The 15,896-nt window shown below is 33.8% G+C and overlaps 1 protein-coding gene across 1 annotated transcript in view; it reads left to right on the top strand.

Moving 5' to 3' along the window:
• The window catches only part of ASTN2 (astrotactin 2), a 1,161,487-nt gene that overhangs the window by 168,498 nt on the left and 977,093 nt on the right, over positions 1-15,896 (top strand).

The following is a 15,896-nucleotide window of genomic DNA, read 5'->3' as shown; positions in this document are numbered from 1 at the left end:
CATGGTTCCCACATTTACTGTGTTTGTAGGCAAGTCACTTTGTTCTCTGAATATCAGTTTTGTCAACTATAAAATTAGGACAATAATACTCTTTACACCTCAAAGGAGTATGGGGGCGAAAATGTTCTGAAGATGTTTAAAGGGTTATAGAAATGCCACTTGTTGCTTCTGAAAGCCTGGATAAGTCACTGAATCCATTAAATGATTGATAACTGCCATGGATTCCTCTGTTTTCACAAGTTCATCAAGAGATTCTTCATATAGGAAAGAAAGCAAAGTTCTAATAAAAGAGCCTTGGATTTGGGATGAATCTAGCCTGCCTTTTAACTGGCTGTGTGACCATGGAGCACCTGGAGCTTGGGGGTCTCGGTTATCTCATTTCTATTGTATAGGGCTGAGATAAAGATCCGACAGGTCTCTTCTAGCTCTACAATTTTGTGATTCTTAGTTCTGAGTGAAGGACCCAAGAGTCTTAATTTGATTCATCTTGGCTTAACATCAGTGACTGGGGTGGAGAGTGGGGACATTTTTTTTAACATGCACTAGTCATTCTATCTGTAAAATAAGTAGAAGGCAACTGTCCTTCTAAGCCTGGCTTTCCTCTCCTAGAGCTAATATTCAATCAGTACATATTTACTGGCCAGATACTTATGATAGATGATGGGGGAGACTGAGAAGCATAAAATGCAATGCCTTCTCTTAAGGAAGGATATAATGTAGCTGAGAAAATGAAAAAAAAAATTCATAGGCACCAAGAAAAAGAGATAGCTAGTAATGGGAGATAAAATTCTGCAAAAAGTCCTATAGACACTAATTGCATCAGGTCCTTAGAGGAAGGAGAATTTCCTATGAGATCTGGATACACATCAGGAAAAAGTTTGACCTGAGCCTTCAAGGAGGGAGATGTGCAATCTTGCAGTCAGAAAAACCTAGTTTTAAGTTCCAGGTCTGCTATTAATTTGTTATAAGACTAAGCAAGTTACTTGTACTCTCTTGATCTCAGTTTCTTCCTTTGTCAAATGACAAAGTGGGCAGGCTGATACACAAGGTCCCTTCCACCTTTAATTGTCTATGAACTTGTGGTTATGTAAAGAAGAAAAGGACTGGGAACATTTTGAATGGGAAGAAATTCTGTGAGCAAAGGATCAAAGTACCTTTATATGCAATTAAAATAGGAAAATAATAAAAAGACAAAAAAAAAAAAAAAAAAAAAAAAAAGAGTAATTCCACTCCCAGATTCCAACTTGCAGAGATGGAGAAAATGGACATGGTGAGTAGAAGGAATATTTATCTTGTCTTAACATTCAACCCTAAAAAAAAAAAAAAAAAAATTCCTAATACTCTCACTTTATAAATAGTATCTTTTGGGGGTGTGGGGGAGAATAGTGATTCCTGAGGTCCAGGCCCTTAATTTCTTTTATTTTACTATCTTCCCTCCAATCTCCTGCCCCCCAATAGAGAAATAGTTAGATGTCATATGTTAATAAAATCAAAGAGGCAAAAGGAGGGGGTGGAGCCAAGATGGCAGAGAGGACATTTTCTGACATTACCTACTACCCTCACACTAATTACGAAATCCAGCCTCTGAATTAGCTCTGGACTGGCAGAATCCATAAATATTGGGAGTGCAATAAATTACCAGCAGAAGATAATTTCAAAGATCACCAGAAAAGGTCTGTTTTGGTGGGGTAAGGGAGGAGGTGGCCAGGAGCAGTTAGGCAGGCAGAGCATGGGGCCCAGCCCATGCTGTGCAGCCCCAGGGCAATACAGCCTTTGCTCCACTCTGCAGAGAATCTACAAGGAAGAATCTACAGCAGTTTTGGCCACTCTGCCCTGGTTGCAAGCCAGTACATCTAAGAGAGAAGTTAGAAAATATTCAACACAAATTCAAAAAGTAAATAGTGAAGCTGGAAGTGCCAGAGTCTCATGGGACCTGGCCACACCCACCAACACCTGGAGTGAGTCAGCATGGACTCAGTGCAACCACTGCTGCTTTGTTGCTGCCTGTAGAGGAAGCTTGGAAAACCTCCCTTGCCCAAAAAGCAATTCCTAATTTTTTTTTTTAATTAATTATTTATTTATTTTTAATGAGTAAAAATGCAAAGAAAACTCTGACTATAGATAGTTTCTATGGTGAAAGAAAAGAATAGATTTCAAATCCTGAGAACACTAAAAGCAGATTATCTCCAGATGAAGCCCCAAAAAGTAGTATAACCTGATCCCTGGCATATAAGGCTTTCATAGAAGAAATTTAAAATGGTCTCAAAAGAGAGCTAGAGGAAAAATGGAGAAAGAAAGGAAAAAGTTTGTAAGAGGGCTTGGAAAAGGCATTTAGTTCATTAAAAGATAGATTTGACAAAATGGAAAAATAAAACAACTCCCTGAAAAACAGAATTTGTGAAATGGAAAAGGTAACTAACTCCCAGGAAAACAGAATTTGTGAAGTGGAAAAAAGAAAATAACTCTTTAAAAAACAAAATTTGTGTAATGGGAAAAAAATTCCATAAAACAAAAGAACTCATTTAAAAACTCAGTTGGATATATACAAAAAGAAGTAAAAAAAGTAAATGAAGAAAATAATTCACTAAAAATCAAAACTGAACAAATGGAAATGAATGACTCAATGAGACATCAAGAATCAGTCAAGCAAAACCAAAAACATGAAAAAATAGAAAAAATGTAAAATACCTACCTGGGAAAACAACTGACCTGGAAAATACAACTAGAAGAGACAATCTAAGGAATATTGGACTCCCTGAAAACCTTGATGAAAAAAAAGAATCTAGACATTATTTTTCAGGAAATCATCAAAGAGAACTGCCCTGATGTTACAAAATCAGAAGGTAAAATACCAAAATTTGTGGGATGCAGCCAAAGCTGTAATAAGGGCTTACTTGCATAAAAAAGAGAAAGAGAAGATCAATGAATTACATTTGTAACTAAAAAAGCTAGGAAAAGAACAAATTTAAAAGCCCAAATCAAATACTAAACTTGAAATTCTAAAAATAGAATTTATTAATAAAATTGAAAGTAAAAAAAAAAAAACTATTGAATTAATAAATAAAACTAAGAATTGGTTTTATGAAAAAAAAAATAGATAAACCTTTAGTAAATCTGATTAGAAAAAGGAAAGAGGAAAATCAAATTTTTAGTCTTAAAAATGAAAAGGGAGAACTTTCCACAAATGAAGAGGAAATTAGAGCAATGATTAGGAGCTACTTTTCCCAACTTTATATGCCAATGGATTTGATGACATAAGTGAAATGGAGAAATACCTACAAAAATATAGGTTGCCCAGATTAAGGAGGAAGTAAAATGCTTAAATAGTCCCACTTTAGAAAAAGAAATAGAACAAGCTATTAATCAACTCCCTAAGAAAAAAATCCCCAGGACCAGATGGGTTTACATGTGAATTCTACAAAATATTTAAAGAACAATTAACTCCAATACTATATAAACTATTTGAAAAAATAGGGAATGAAGGACTCCTATCAAATTCCTTTTATGACACAGATATGGTACTGATACCTAAACCAGGTGGGACAAAAACAGAGAAAGAAAATTATAGACCAATTTCCCTAATGAATATTGATGCAAAAATCTTAAATAAAATATTAGCAAAGAGATTACCAAAAACCATCCCCCAGATAATATACCATGACCAAGTAGGATTTATGCCAGGAATGCAGAGCTGGTTCAATATTGGGGAAACTATTAGCATAATTGACTATATTAATAGCCAAATTAACAAAAACATATTATTATCTCAATAGATGCATTTGATAAAATCCAAACTCATTCCTATTAAAAACACTAGAGAGTATAGGAATAAATGAACTTTTTCTTGAAATAGTCAGTAGCATCTATTTAAAACCATCAATAAACATCATATGTAATAGTGAAAAACTGGAACCATTCCCAATGAGATCAGGATTGAAAAAAGGTTGTCCACTATCATCATTACTATTCAATATTGTATTTGAAATGCTAGCCTTGGCAATAAGAGATGAAAAAGAGATTAAAGGAATTAGAGTAGGCAAAGAGGAAACCAAATTATCACTCTTTGCATATGATATGATAGTATACTTAGTGAACATCAGAGAATCAACTAAAAAGCTATTAGAAATAATCCGCAACTTTAGCAAAGTTTCAGGATACAAAAAAAAAAAAAAAAAAAAAAAAAAAATTATACATTCCTAACAAAATCCAATAGCAAGAGATACAAAGAGAAATTCTATTTAAAATAACTGTTGATAGTATAAAATATTTGGAAATCTATCTGCCAAAGGAAAGTCAGGAACTATATGAGCAAAACACTTTCCACACAAATAAAGTCAGATCTAAACAATTGGAAAATTGTTAAGTGATCTTGGATAGATCAAGCGAATATAATAAAGATGACAATACTACCTAAACTAATCTATTTACTTAGTGCTATACCAATCAAACTCCCCAAAAAAACTATTTTACTGACTTAGAAAAAAATAACAAAATTTATCTCAAAAAACAAAAGGTCAAAAATTTTGAGAGAACTAATGAAAAAAAAAATTAAATGAAAGTGGCTTAGCTGTACCAGATCTAAAACTATATTATAAAGCAGAGGTCATCAAAACCATTTGGTACTGGCTAAGAAATAGAGAAGTTGATCAGTGGAATAGATTAGGTTCACAGAACAAAATTGTCAATGACCATGACAATCTAGTATTTGACAAACCCAAAGGCCCCAGTTTTTGGGATAAGAATTCACTATTTGACAAAAACCGCTAGGAAAATTAGAAACTAGTATCACAGAAACTAGGCATTGACCCACGCCTAACCCCATATACAAAGAAACTGGATTCATGATGTAGACATAAGATATGCTATTATAAACAAATTAGAAGAACTTTAGAACTATTCTTCTAAAGAATAGGTCCTCTCAGAACTGTGAAGGAGGAAGGAATTTTTGAACAAAGAATAATTAGAGATCACTATTGATCACAAAATGTATAATTTTGATTATATTAGGTTAAAAAGGTTTTGTACAAACAAAACTAATGCAGAGAAGATTAGAAGGGGATCAATACACTGGGCACACACTTTTACACTTAAAGGTTTCAATAAAGGCCTCATTTCTAAAATATATAGAGAATTGGCTCAAATGTATAAGAAATCATGCCATTCTCCAACTGATAAATGGTCAAAGGATATGAACAGACAATTTTCAGATTAAGAAATTGAAACTATTTGTAGCCACATGAAAAGGTGCTCCAAATTATTATTGATCAGAGAAATACAAATTAAGACAACTCTGAGATACCACTACACACGTCAGATTGGCTAAGATGACAGGAAAAGATAATGATGAATGTTGGAGGGAATGTGGGAAAACTGGGACAGTGATACATTGTTGGTGGAACTGTGATGGAATTCAATCATTCTGGAGAATAATTTGGAACTATGCTCAAAAAGTTATAAAACTGTGCATACCCTTTGAGCCAGCGCTGTTACTACGGGGTTTGCAAGAGATATTAAAGGAGGGAAAGGGACCCACATGTACCAAAATGTTTGTGGCAGCTCTTTTTGCAGTGGCTAGAAACTGGAAATTGAATGAATGCCCAACAATTGGAGAATGGCTGAATAAATTGTGGTACATGAATGGTATGAAATACTATTTTTATGTAAGAAATGATAGCAGGATGATTTCAGAAAGGCCTAGAGAAACTTACATGAATAAGTGCTAAGTAAAATGAGCAGAACCCATAGCAACAACAAGACTATACAATGATTCTGATGGACGTGGCTCTGTTCAACAGTGAATTGATTCAGACCAATTCCAATCGTTCAGTAAATTTACACCAAGGGAGAGGACTGTGGGAACTGCGTGTGGACCACAAAATAGTATTTTCACTCTTTCTGTTATTGTTTCCTTGCATTTTTATTTTCCTTCTCATATTTTTTTTCTTTCTAGATCTGATTTTTCTTGTGCAGCAAGATAGCTATATAAATATATATACATATATTGGATTTAACATATATTTTAACACATTTAACATGTATGGGACTACCTGTCATCTGGGGGAGGAGGCAAGGGAAGGAGGGGAAAATTTGTAACAGGTTTTGCAAGGGTCAGTGTTGAAAAATTACTTATACATATGTTCTGTATATAAAAAGCTATAATAATAAAAACATTTTTAAAAATCAAATAAGACCTTAAAAATCATTTAGTACAATTCTCATTTTACAGAAAAGGTAATCTGCTTGACCCTCAAGTTTCCTCAATTCTAAAGTACGAACTTTGACCTAGATGATCTCTAATAGTCTTCCAGCTTCTAAATTTGTGATTATTTGATTTAAGACAGAAGAGGTATTAAGTTATGGAGCCTAGTTCACAGCTAGGATTATTTTACTTTTAGATCCAGTTATCTCTCAAACCCAATGTGCTATTTTATCATTTCATTTCCCAGTGGAAGATTCTAGAATTTTGGATTTTACAATCTAGATAATATGAATCAGTCCTTAAATCTTTCCATCCATCTTTAATTCTCTAATGAGACCCTTCTTTTCTCCATGTTCTCAGCTAAGAATGCTGTCCCACCCTTCACCAAAAAAATTAAATAAATAAAATAAAATTGTGGCCCTTTGCTGCTATGGGCCAGAACTTGAAACAAGGTGCTAAATCAGTGGAATTGATAGAGACAATAATTATCTAATTTAGCATAGTTTAGTATGATTGTAAATCAATCATTAAATATCCTACAAGGAGATGTTATGGGCCAGAACTTGAAACAAGGTACTAAGTGGAATTAAGGAGACAATAGTTAAATCTAGTTTAGCATTGACTTAATCCTACAACAAATAATGGTTTCCTAGTGATATAATGATTGGTTTATATTCAGCATACATACAAGGAGGAGCTCTCAGGGCCAGACAGGGCAAGCCCATTGGAAGCTCTCAGAGCCTCAGCCAGGATTCAGTTGGGGAGATTCAAAAGCCAGAGAAGGTAGTCAGGGAGATTCAGAAGCCAGAGCTCAAGTTCTTGGAACCAAGACTACAGAAGGCCTCTAAGAAAGCTAACCGGGCCACAGGAAAGGAGACAAGACTTGGAAAGAGACAATAAAGGATTTGGACTTTAATACTTGCTGAATTTGGGGTGATTACTCTGAACTGAAACTAAGGCTGCTCCCAGAAGCCCCCCAAGAAACCTGCTCCTAGAGAACATTACATTTTAAAGAGAATATTACACTTTGCCAAGAGCTTTCTTTCCTCTTCTTGTTTCATGTCATTCAGATTTCTTTTCCTATTATCTCTTTAATCACTTTATATAGCGTAAAGAAGCAATGTGTCTTATTGCCAAGGTAAACCTTTCTTGTACTCTTGACCCTCTCTCATTACATAATTTTTTAAAACTCGTCCCCACTGCATTCCCTCTGCCTTCATTTCTCTAGTTCTGGCTCTGCTGCTTTTTCTCTGTCTCTGTTTCTCTATTTCTCTGTGTTTCTGTGTCTGTCTGTCTCCATTTCTATCTCTCTCTGTCTCTGTCTTTGCCTTTCTCTCTAGCTACTAAGTACTACTCTTCCACCTTAAAAATATTTCATTTGTATTAAAACAAAGCAAACAAAACCTCTTTTGTTCTTACCATTACCTATTACTGTAATCCTCTATCTTTTTTTCTCTTTTGTGGTTAAACTCCTTGAGAAAACTGGTCATAATGGGTGACTTGGATTCCTGTCCTTTGATTGTTATCTTATTATTGCAACATTCTTTTTTCTAATTTATATATATATATATATATGTGTGTGTGTGTGTGTGTGTGTATACATATATATATATGTATATATACACACATATATATATAATTTTATCATTATAAAATTATAAAAAATGTTGACAGTACATATGCATGAGTAATTTTTAAATAACATTATCCCTTGTATTCATTTTTCCAAAATTTCCCCTTCCTCCCTCTACTCCCTCCCCTAGATGACAGGCAATCCCATACATATTACATGTGTTACAGTATAACCTAGATACAATATATGTGTCTAAATCCAATTTTCTTGTTGAACGTTAAGAATTGGATTCCGAAGGTATAAGTAACCTGGGTAGATAGACAGTAGTGCTAACAGTTTACATCACTTCCCAGTGTTCCTTCTCTGGGTGTAGCTGTTTCTGTCCATCACTGATCAACTGGAAGTGAGTTGGATCTTCTTTATGTTGAAGATATCCACTTTCATCAGAATATATCTTCATACAGTATTTTGTTGAAGTGTTATTATGCAACATTCTAAACTGAAACTTTTCTCTCCATATTTACCAGTAATCTCTTAATTGTCAAGTTGCAAGGTCTTTTCTCAGCTTTCATCCTTCTTGACCCATCTATAGTGTTTCACATGGTCAATCACCCTCTCTTCCTGGATTTTTTTCCACTGGAACTTTGTGATATTACCATGTTGCTGTTCTCTTTCTATCTGTCTGACCACTTTTCCATCTCCTTTACTCGATCTTTCTCCAGGTCACACTTAGTAAAAGTGGATATCCTCTAAATTTCTGTCCTTTCCCTTCTGTCTCTTCTGTGTCAGTTATATCATCATATTCTCTGGGCTTCACTATAATTTCTATCCATAGGATTCTCAGATTCATTTATTTAATCCTAACATATTTCCTGACTTTTAGTACCTTATATGAAGCAATATGTCCCATAGAATCTCAAACTCAATATATTCAGAGGGCATTACCTTGTATCTCTGTTGAGTTGACTTGTTGACTTCTTGACCCCCATATACCAATAAGATAAAGAGAAATAAATGATTGTTATATAATATATGCTTTAAGAGAGATAGACCCAAGTGGAAATTTCCCTTTTTATTTTCCAGGTAGCAAGTAAGAAATTCAGGGCCATTTAAGACACAAGAAGAGGAATTTACCTTCTTTATCACTCAATGTGGTATATGCTTTCTAATAGTTTTATATTAAGAAAGAGCTCAGAAGTACTTTACTCTGAATAAGACATAGAGCCATAATACTGAGAATTAAAAAGGATCTTAAAAATGATCTCTCCTAATCACTAGAGGGGAAAGTGAGATCAGGTGAGCTTGCACAGCTTTCTCTCACTTAAATCCAATTCACTTGCATGTTATGGCATTATCTTTTTTGATATCATGGTCCTCTTCTAGGACAAACAATAACAATTTTACAAATAAGGAAATTTCATGGAGATGAAATCATTTATCTAAAATTACATAAATAGTAAGTGGCAGAATTTAAATTTAAATCTAGTTTTTTTTTTTTTTTTCACTCCAAATACAATGATCTTTTCCATATATCACATTTAGGTACAGAATGGTTTTCCTGATGCACTTTAAATGACACTGTGTCAATAACTAGGTTACCTACTCAGAAGCCAGTCCCTTGCTCACACTGCTTTTGAGTTCTCTGGGCATCAGTTCAGTGCTATGTGAGGAAAACTTACAGCTTTCTGAAAAAAATGTGAAGAGCTAAGTGTGTATAGCTTAGCTAAATGACAATGATGAGGCTAATATATTAAGTGTGTGTGTGCACACTGTGAAAGGAAGGAAATTGTTTAGGGTGGTATAACTAGGAGTAATGGGATTCAATTCCATCAACTCTCCATCTATTTTCAAATCTAATCTGAAAAGATATGTTTTTCTCCCTTGCCAATACCTCTTAATTTCTCTCTTCCCCTCCATTATTTAAGTTGGTAAACTGTATTATTTATCTCAGCAAAGCAGTTTTGGAAAACAGTTTGTGTGAGGGATGTGATGCCAAAGAAAGTTGAATTACAGAATTTAGAGGCACAGTCTAGAATGATGAATGCCTTTGCCAGAAAACTGTTCTGTTTCCTTTATCCTTCCATTTGTCCCTTAGAGCAGAGCTTCCCTTGCGATCCCTGGGGATGGGGATCCTCTTCCTAATTCTTTTCCCGATCATAAAACTTGAGTCCACCAAGGAGTACTCATCTTAATGATGATCAGAATTGTGGTAGACTGGATAGAATGCTGCACTTTGGAGTTAGGCAGAACAAGGTTCAAATTCTACTTCAGATACTTGCTAGCTGTGTGTTCAAGGGCTAGTCACTTAAACTCTCTGAATCTCACTGAAGTTGATAGACTCTTCTAATTCTAAGTTTGTGACTAGATCTTCAGGAAACTTTTGGCATAATAGGATGACCTCTAAGTTTGTATGATGTTGGCAAAAGGGATTTTTTTCCCCTTTGAGCTCTAGTTTCATTTCTTACCAAATTACAGAAATAGATTAGATGATTTTTTTGTAGCCTTTTCCAGGTTTACTATAGAGCCTGTGACCTCTTACCATTTCATCTAATCAGTGCATACATATTGTGTTCTTGTCAGACTCAAACCTGGGGATCTATTGCTTTATTAGATTACTATTCTAGGAACCAACTTGGCTCTAAATTGTGGAGCCAGACATCTCTGCAACAACAAAGGATTCCATATTGTGTATCAAGGTGTCCATGACAGGTTTATTGATCTATCTTAGGATTTGTCTATTCTTTTGTACAGGATGTTTCCTATATGGCCATGTAATTAAGCACCAGAGAATACTAGTCATTGCAACTGCCATCATAAATAGGGATATGAATCATCTCTTTTTAAATGTACCCCTTTAGATCTTAATATCCTCCTTCCTCAGATTGTCTCATACTTGATGAACTCTGTAAGAAAGTATATGTTTTTTGAAATAATAAAGTAGAGGCCCCCAAATTTGGGGCATGGCTAAATATATGGTATTTGAATGAAACTGAATATCATTGTATTGTAAGAAATAAGAAAAATTATGAATGCAGAGAAGCATGGGAAGACATATGAACTGATACAAATCAAAGTAAGCAGACATAGGAAAATAAAATACAAAATGATTGCAGAAATATAAAAAGAAAGAATAATAACAAAAAGATCAACCCCACATACCCTGAGGTTATAATGATCAAATTTGACTATAAAAGGATATATGAATGAAGGTCCACTCATATCCCTGACTTTTTTTTACAGACAAGGGATATGAAAAACTGTGTATCTTTTTTATCATATTAGTTTTTTTTTTTTTTTTCTGAACTATTAATTCTCGGGGCAGTTAGGTGGTGCAGTGGATAGAGCACCAGCCTTGAATTCAGGAGGACCTGAGTTCAAATTTGGTCTCAGACACTTAACACTAACTAGTTGTGTGACCCTGGGCAAGTCACTTAACCCCAGCCTCAGAAAAAACAAAAACAAACAAACAAACAAAAAAGAACTATTAATTCTCTTTCTCTATAATGTAATTCTTTCTAACATAGAATTGTTATCTGGTAAGGAGAAAAGAAAAAAAAACTGATGTAGAGTTTAGGTGACATAAAAACAATCAATATTATATTTAAATAGAAATTGTTCAAAACAAATGGGTTATAGATTTCTCCTTTGTTTACTCTAATCATCTACCAAGTTATGCCACTTTTTTTCTTTCCCACTGTCATACTTTTCTCTCCATTCTATTTGCTACCACTATACTTTGCTAATATAGATCCATGCAATCAGACATTTGAATTAATGCAGTGTAATATAATACACATCCATACTAAATCATAACATCCTATTCTCCTTCCTCAGAGAACACAATGCTAAGTGGTAGGGGAAATTTGTGAAAATAAATAAATAACTGAAGCTTGCAATGTAGTATAGGAACAAAATACAAATATAGCTGTGGTACTCCCTTTCCCAATGCAGAGCAGTGCCTCTTGGTCATTGATTTTGTTGGAAAATTTTCTGGCAAAACCAACATAAATGAAACTCAGGGTGACATGCACTGTATGGGTCAGAGTGACACATGGACCCATGTCTTTCAGAAACTAAGTTTGGCTTTTTATTTATTACTACACCACCCAACTTTTCAATATTCAGTTCATAACATTACAAGAAAACACTTTCCTCAGTAATAATAGTTATTTCCCTGGTTTTCTGGTTCCTACTCTTCCAATTTCTTTTTCCTAGCCATGTGTTCTGGATATAGCCACTTGATAAAGATTTGTATATAGTCATTTTTTTATTAATACTTTTTTCTGCTCAAGAAACTGCAATATTTACTCTTCATTCTCCTTTCAGGAATCTATAATAAGGGACTCTATAGTTAACAACAACAAATAGTAAAGCAATTTAGATTTCCATGATTTTTGTTCTTTAGTCATTTTTCAGTTGTGACCCCTTTTAAGATTTTCTTGACAAAGATACAAAAGTGGTTTTTATTTACTTCTCCAACTCCTTTTATATATGAGAAAATTGAGGCAAACAAGATTAAAGGACTTGCCCAGGATCACACAGTTACTAAGTATTTTAGGACAGATTTGAACTCACAAAGATGAGTCCTCCTGACTCAAGGAATTTTATGAGATAAGTAGGTTTAAAAAATGTGATTTCAATTTCACAGATCAGAAGATGTAGGTCAGTTAGATGAAATAAATTGTTACTATAGAACTGTTAAGTGAGAGAATTGGAATTCATATTCAGGTTCCTTAACTTTAAATTAAACATTTTTTCGATTGTCCTATACTCTTAATTTTCATCTAAAATTACTTGCTGTTGAGTTATTAGATAAAAACCTTCTTCTGTCCCAGTCAAGACAGCTCCTTCATTCTCTTTTCTTCTTATTTTTACTTTACTAATTCTAGTATTTAACCTGTTTCTTAGCCATGTCTTATATATGGACTCTTCTCCCTCACCCATACTTACCCAACTGCTTCTGCTTAATTCTTTAAAGCTCCAGTTTAATTGTAACCCCTTGTAAGAAGTCTTCTACAGATTTCTTTGTCCAAAGTAAGACCTTTGATTCTCTAGGAGCATGATACTTCTTTGTACCTCTTAGTTCGATGTTTTTATTATACATAATTGATACTTTTCAATATATAAAATATAAGATCTTTGAGGTCAGGGACCATATCTTCTATTTTTTTTTAATCCTTCAAAACACCTAACTCACTACTCAATAAATTCCTATTTATAAATTTAGAGTTAAAGAGGACCTTAAAGGTCTGGAGTCATCTAATATTTGTCATTTTCTAGATGAGAAGACCTAGAAAAACTAACTTACATAACATTATAAAATGTCAGATAGAATCATTCATTATTGAATGAGGAACTTGAGGCCAAAAGGAAGTAACTCCCCTAAAAGCCACAGAGTTTATTTGTTGCAAACCTGATTTTTGTTGATTGGTTAAATTGAATCAATTGAACTGTGAGATTTTGATTTATCACCTTTTTTTCTCTAAATCTGTTGGAGATTCTGTATTCCTATTTAAGTGGGAATCTTTAGACCAATTGCTGATGTGAAGTAATTATACTAGGGTCACAGAACAGCTAGCTGCAGAGATGGCAGTGCATCAACCTATTCCTATTCAATCCTTCAATTAACAAGCATATATTATCACATTAAATAATGATGCAAATTGTTGATAATAACTTAAGTTTCACTTGTAACTGGAAGACTGGAAATTGCATGAAAAGTGAGAATAGTTAAGGCTAGTAGAGTTTTGAATTGGTTTATCTATTTTGGAAAATAGTTATATATTTATATATAATTCTAAATTATATCTCCTCAAAAAGAAGCTAAAATGTTCATATCTTTTTACCCAGAGATTCAGCTACTAGACATATAACCCCAAGGGAATTAATGATTTTTAAAGGCTCCATAAACACAAAAATATTTAATGAAATCATTTTGTTTTTGAATGTACTAGAAAAGAACAAGAAACAAAGATGTCCAAGGATTTAAAGGAATAGCCAACAAAGTTGTGGTACATGAATGTCATGGAATATTACTATTGTATAAGAAATAATATATATGGTAAATAAAAAAATTGAAAGACATTAACTGACATGAATCAAAATAAGCAAAACTAGTGAAACTATATATTGATTACAAAAATACAAATGGAAAGCAAACAGTCAAAGCTAAATGTCATGAAATTAAAAGAGCACAACTTGGTCCTCAATGAGCAATATATGAAGGCAAATCACCCCAACACTTCTTTGCTGAGGTGAAAGACTGAAAGTGTGGAACATTGCATATAATGTCAGATTGATATGTTAGTTTTATTGCCACACCCCCTTTATTGTTTGTTATAAGCAAGAGGGAGAGACATTTATATAGGTTTTTATACATACATATGCAAATACATGTTTATATACATGTATACATATGTATTCACTTAAATCTATTAAAATCTTTTTTAAACTTGTAAATAGAAAAACAAAACCATGTATATATATATATATATATATATATATATATATATATATATATACATATATGTATTGTTTATATTTTTTTGAGACAAGCACTTTTCAAGGTTTTAGGTAGGAATACCTCTACAAAAGTTTCCTAGTCTCAAGGAACTAGTATTCCTAACCACAAGGAGCTGTAGTGAACTCAAACTGTTTGAGGAGAACTGATTAATAAATTTTCATTGTGAACATTTATATCTTGAAAATCAGCAAAAACCCCAAATCAGGATTTGATTTATTATTTTGTTGGTTGTCAAGACTAAAGAAAATGGTGGGAAAAGTTTAATAATGAGAATTAAAATTGGAAAAGATGTTGTCTATATGTTATTTTTTCCTAGAGAATCAATCTTTAAAGATTTACAAGAATAAACACTGTTACAACATGCTCACAGATAAGTAAATATGGGTTATATAGAAAGTAAATACAAAGAGATTTGGGGAAGGATAAAGTGCTAAAATGTGAAGGAATCAGGGATGGATTTTTAAAGGATATGGCATTTGATTTGAGCCTTTAAAGTATTTAGAAGGAGGAGGAAAGGAGGGAAAAAACTCCAAGTGTGGAGACACATTCTATAAAAAACATAGACCTCGGAGATGAAATGTTATTTGATTGGTTGTTGTCCTTTATTCTTGAAGAGGACCAAAATGGCATCACTGTGTTGGAGTCAAGTTAATGGTGTGTCTGACTGTGGTTGATATGACCAATATGAATTCAGAGTTTTCTGCCATTAGTCGGACAGAAATCGTCTATATGAACATTTGGGGTAACATCGCTAATTTTGCATATCTCATGTTTCTTCTGGGCTAATTCAATTCTGCTTTTCTCTTAGAGCACAGCACCTTCTCATGCACCAGCACTCCTTTACTTTAGTTTTGGCTTGCAGTGTTTTCAAATTAAAGAATTTGTTAGCAGTGCAGAAGCTGAGTTTTATTCCATGTGTGTTTTCATTGAAGGCATTTGACAACATGGCTAAAAACATCCTGATAAAAAGCATGGGAGCAAGCAGAGAGTCTTGTTTTGTGTGATGGAAGCTTGGTGATGGGAAAACTCAAGAGCATTGCCCATTGTCTAGAATCCAAGTGACATACAATACTGATGAACTTCACTGGGCAACCAAATCTGGATATAATTTTCCATAAGGCTCATCACCGAATATATAAAAGGCCTTGGTCAGATCTACAAATGTTATATACAGATCTCTGTTCTGCTCCTGGAATTTTTCGTGGAGTTGTCAAACACCATATTGGCTGTTCCTCGGCTCTTTCTGAAGCCACATTGGCTCTCAGGTAAATGACTTTTTTTCCTAGCTATAGGGTCAGCCTATTTAGGAAGACTGTCAAGAATCTTTCCATCAATGATTAAGATAGAGACTCCTTTGTAATTATCAGGATCTATTCACTTTATCTTTATAAAGATGGACAATGGAGGCATCCTCGACCTCCTGGGCATAATTTCTTGGACATGTAATCTGGAAATTTTCAGTCAGCTGAAACATAAACAATGGACCCTTCACCTTGTAAATCTCAGATGGAATAGAATAAACACCTCATGTTTTACCACATGTAAGTAGCCTAATGGCACCCAAAACCTAAGGAGGGGAATTAAGATAGTTTGGCTCGAGA

Source organism: Sminthopsis crassicaudata, chromosome 2, assembly GCF_048593235.1.
Source record: "Sminthopsis crassicaudata isolate SCR6 chromosome 2, ASM4859323v1, whole genome shotgun sequence".
NCBI classification, from domain to species: Eukaryota; Metazoa; Chordata; class Mammalia; order Dasyuromorphia; family Dasyuridae; genus Sminthopsis; species Sminthopsis crassicaudata.
The sequence above is the reverse complement of the archived record's forward strand: the minus strand, read 5'-3'. Positions and strand labels throughout refer to the sequence as shown.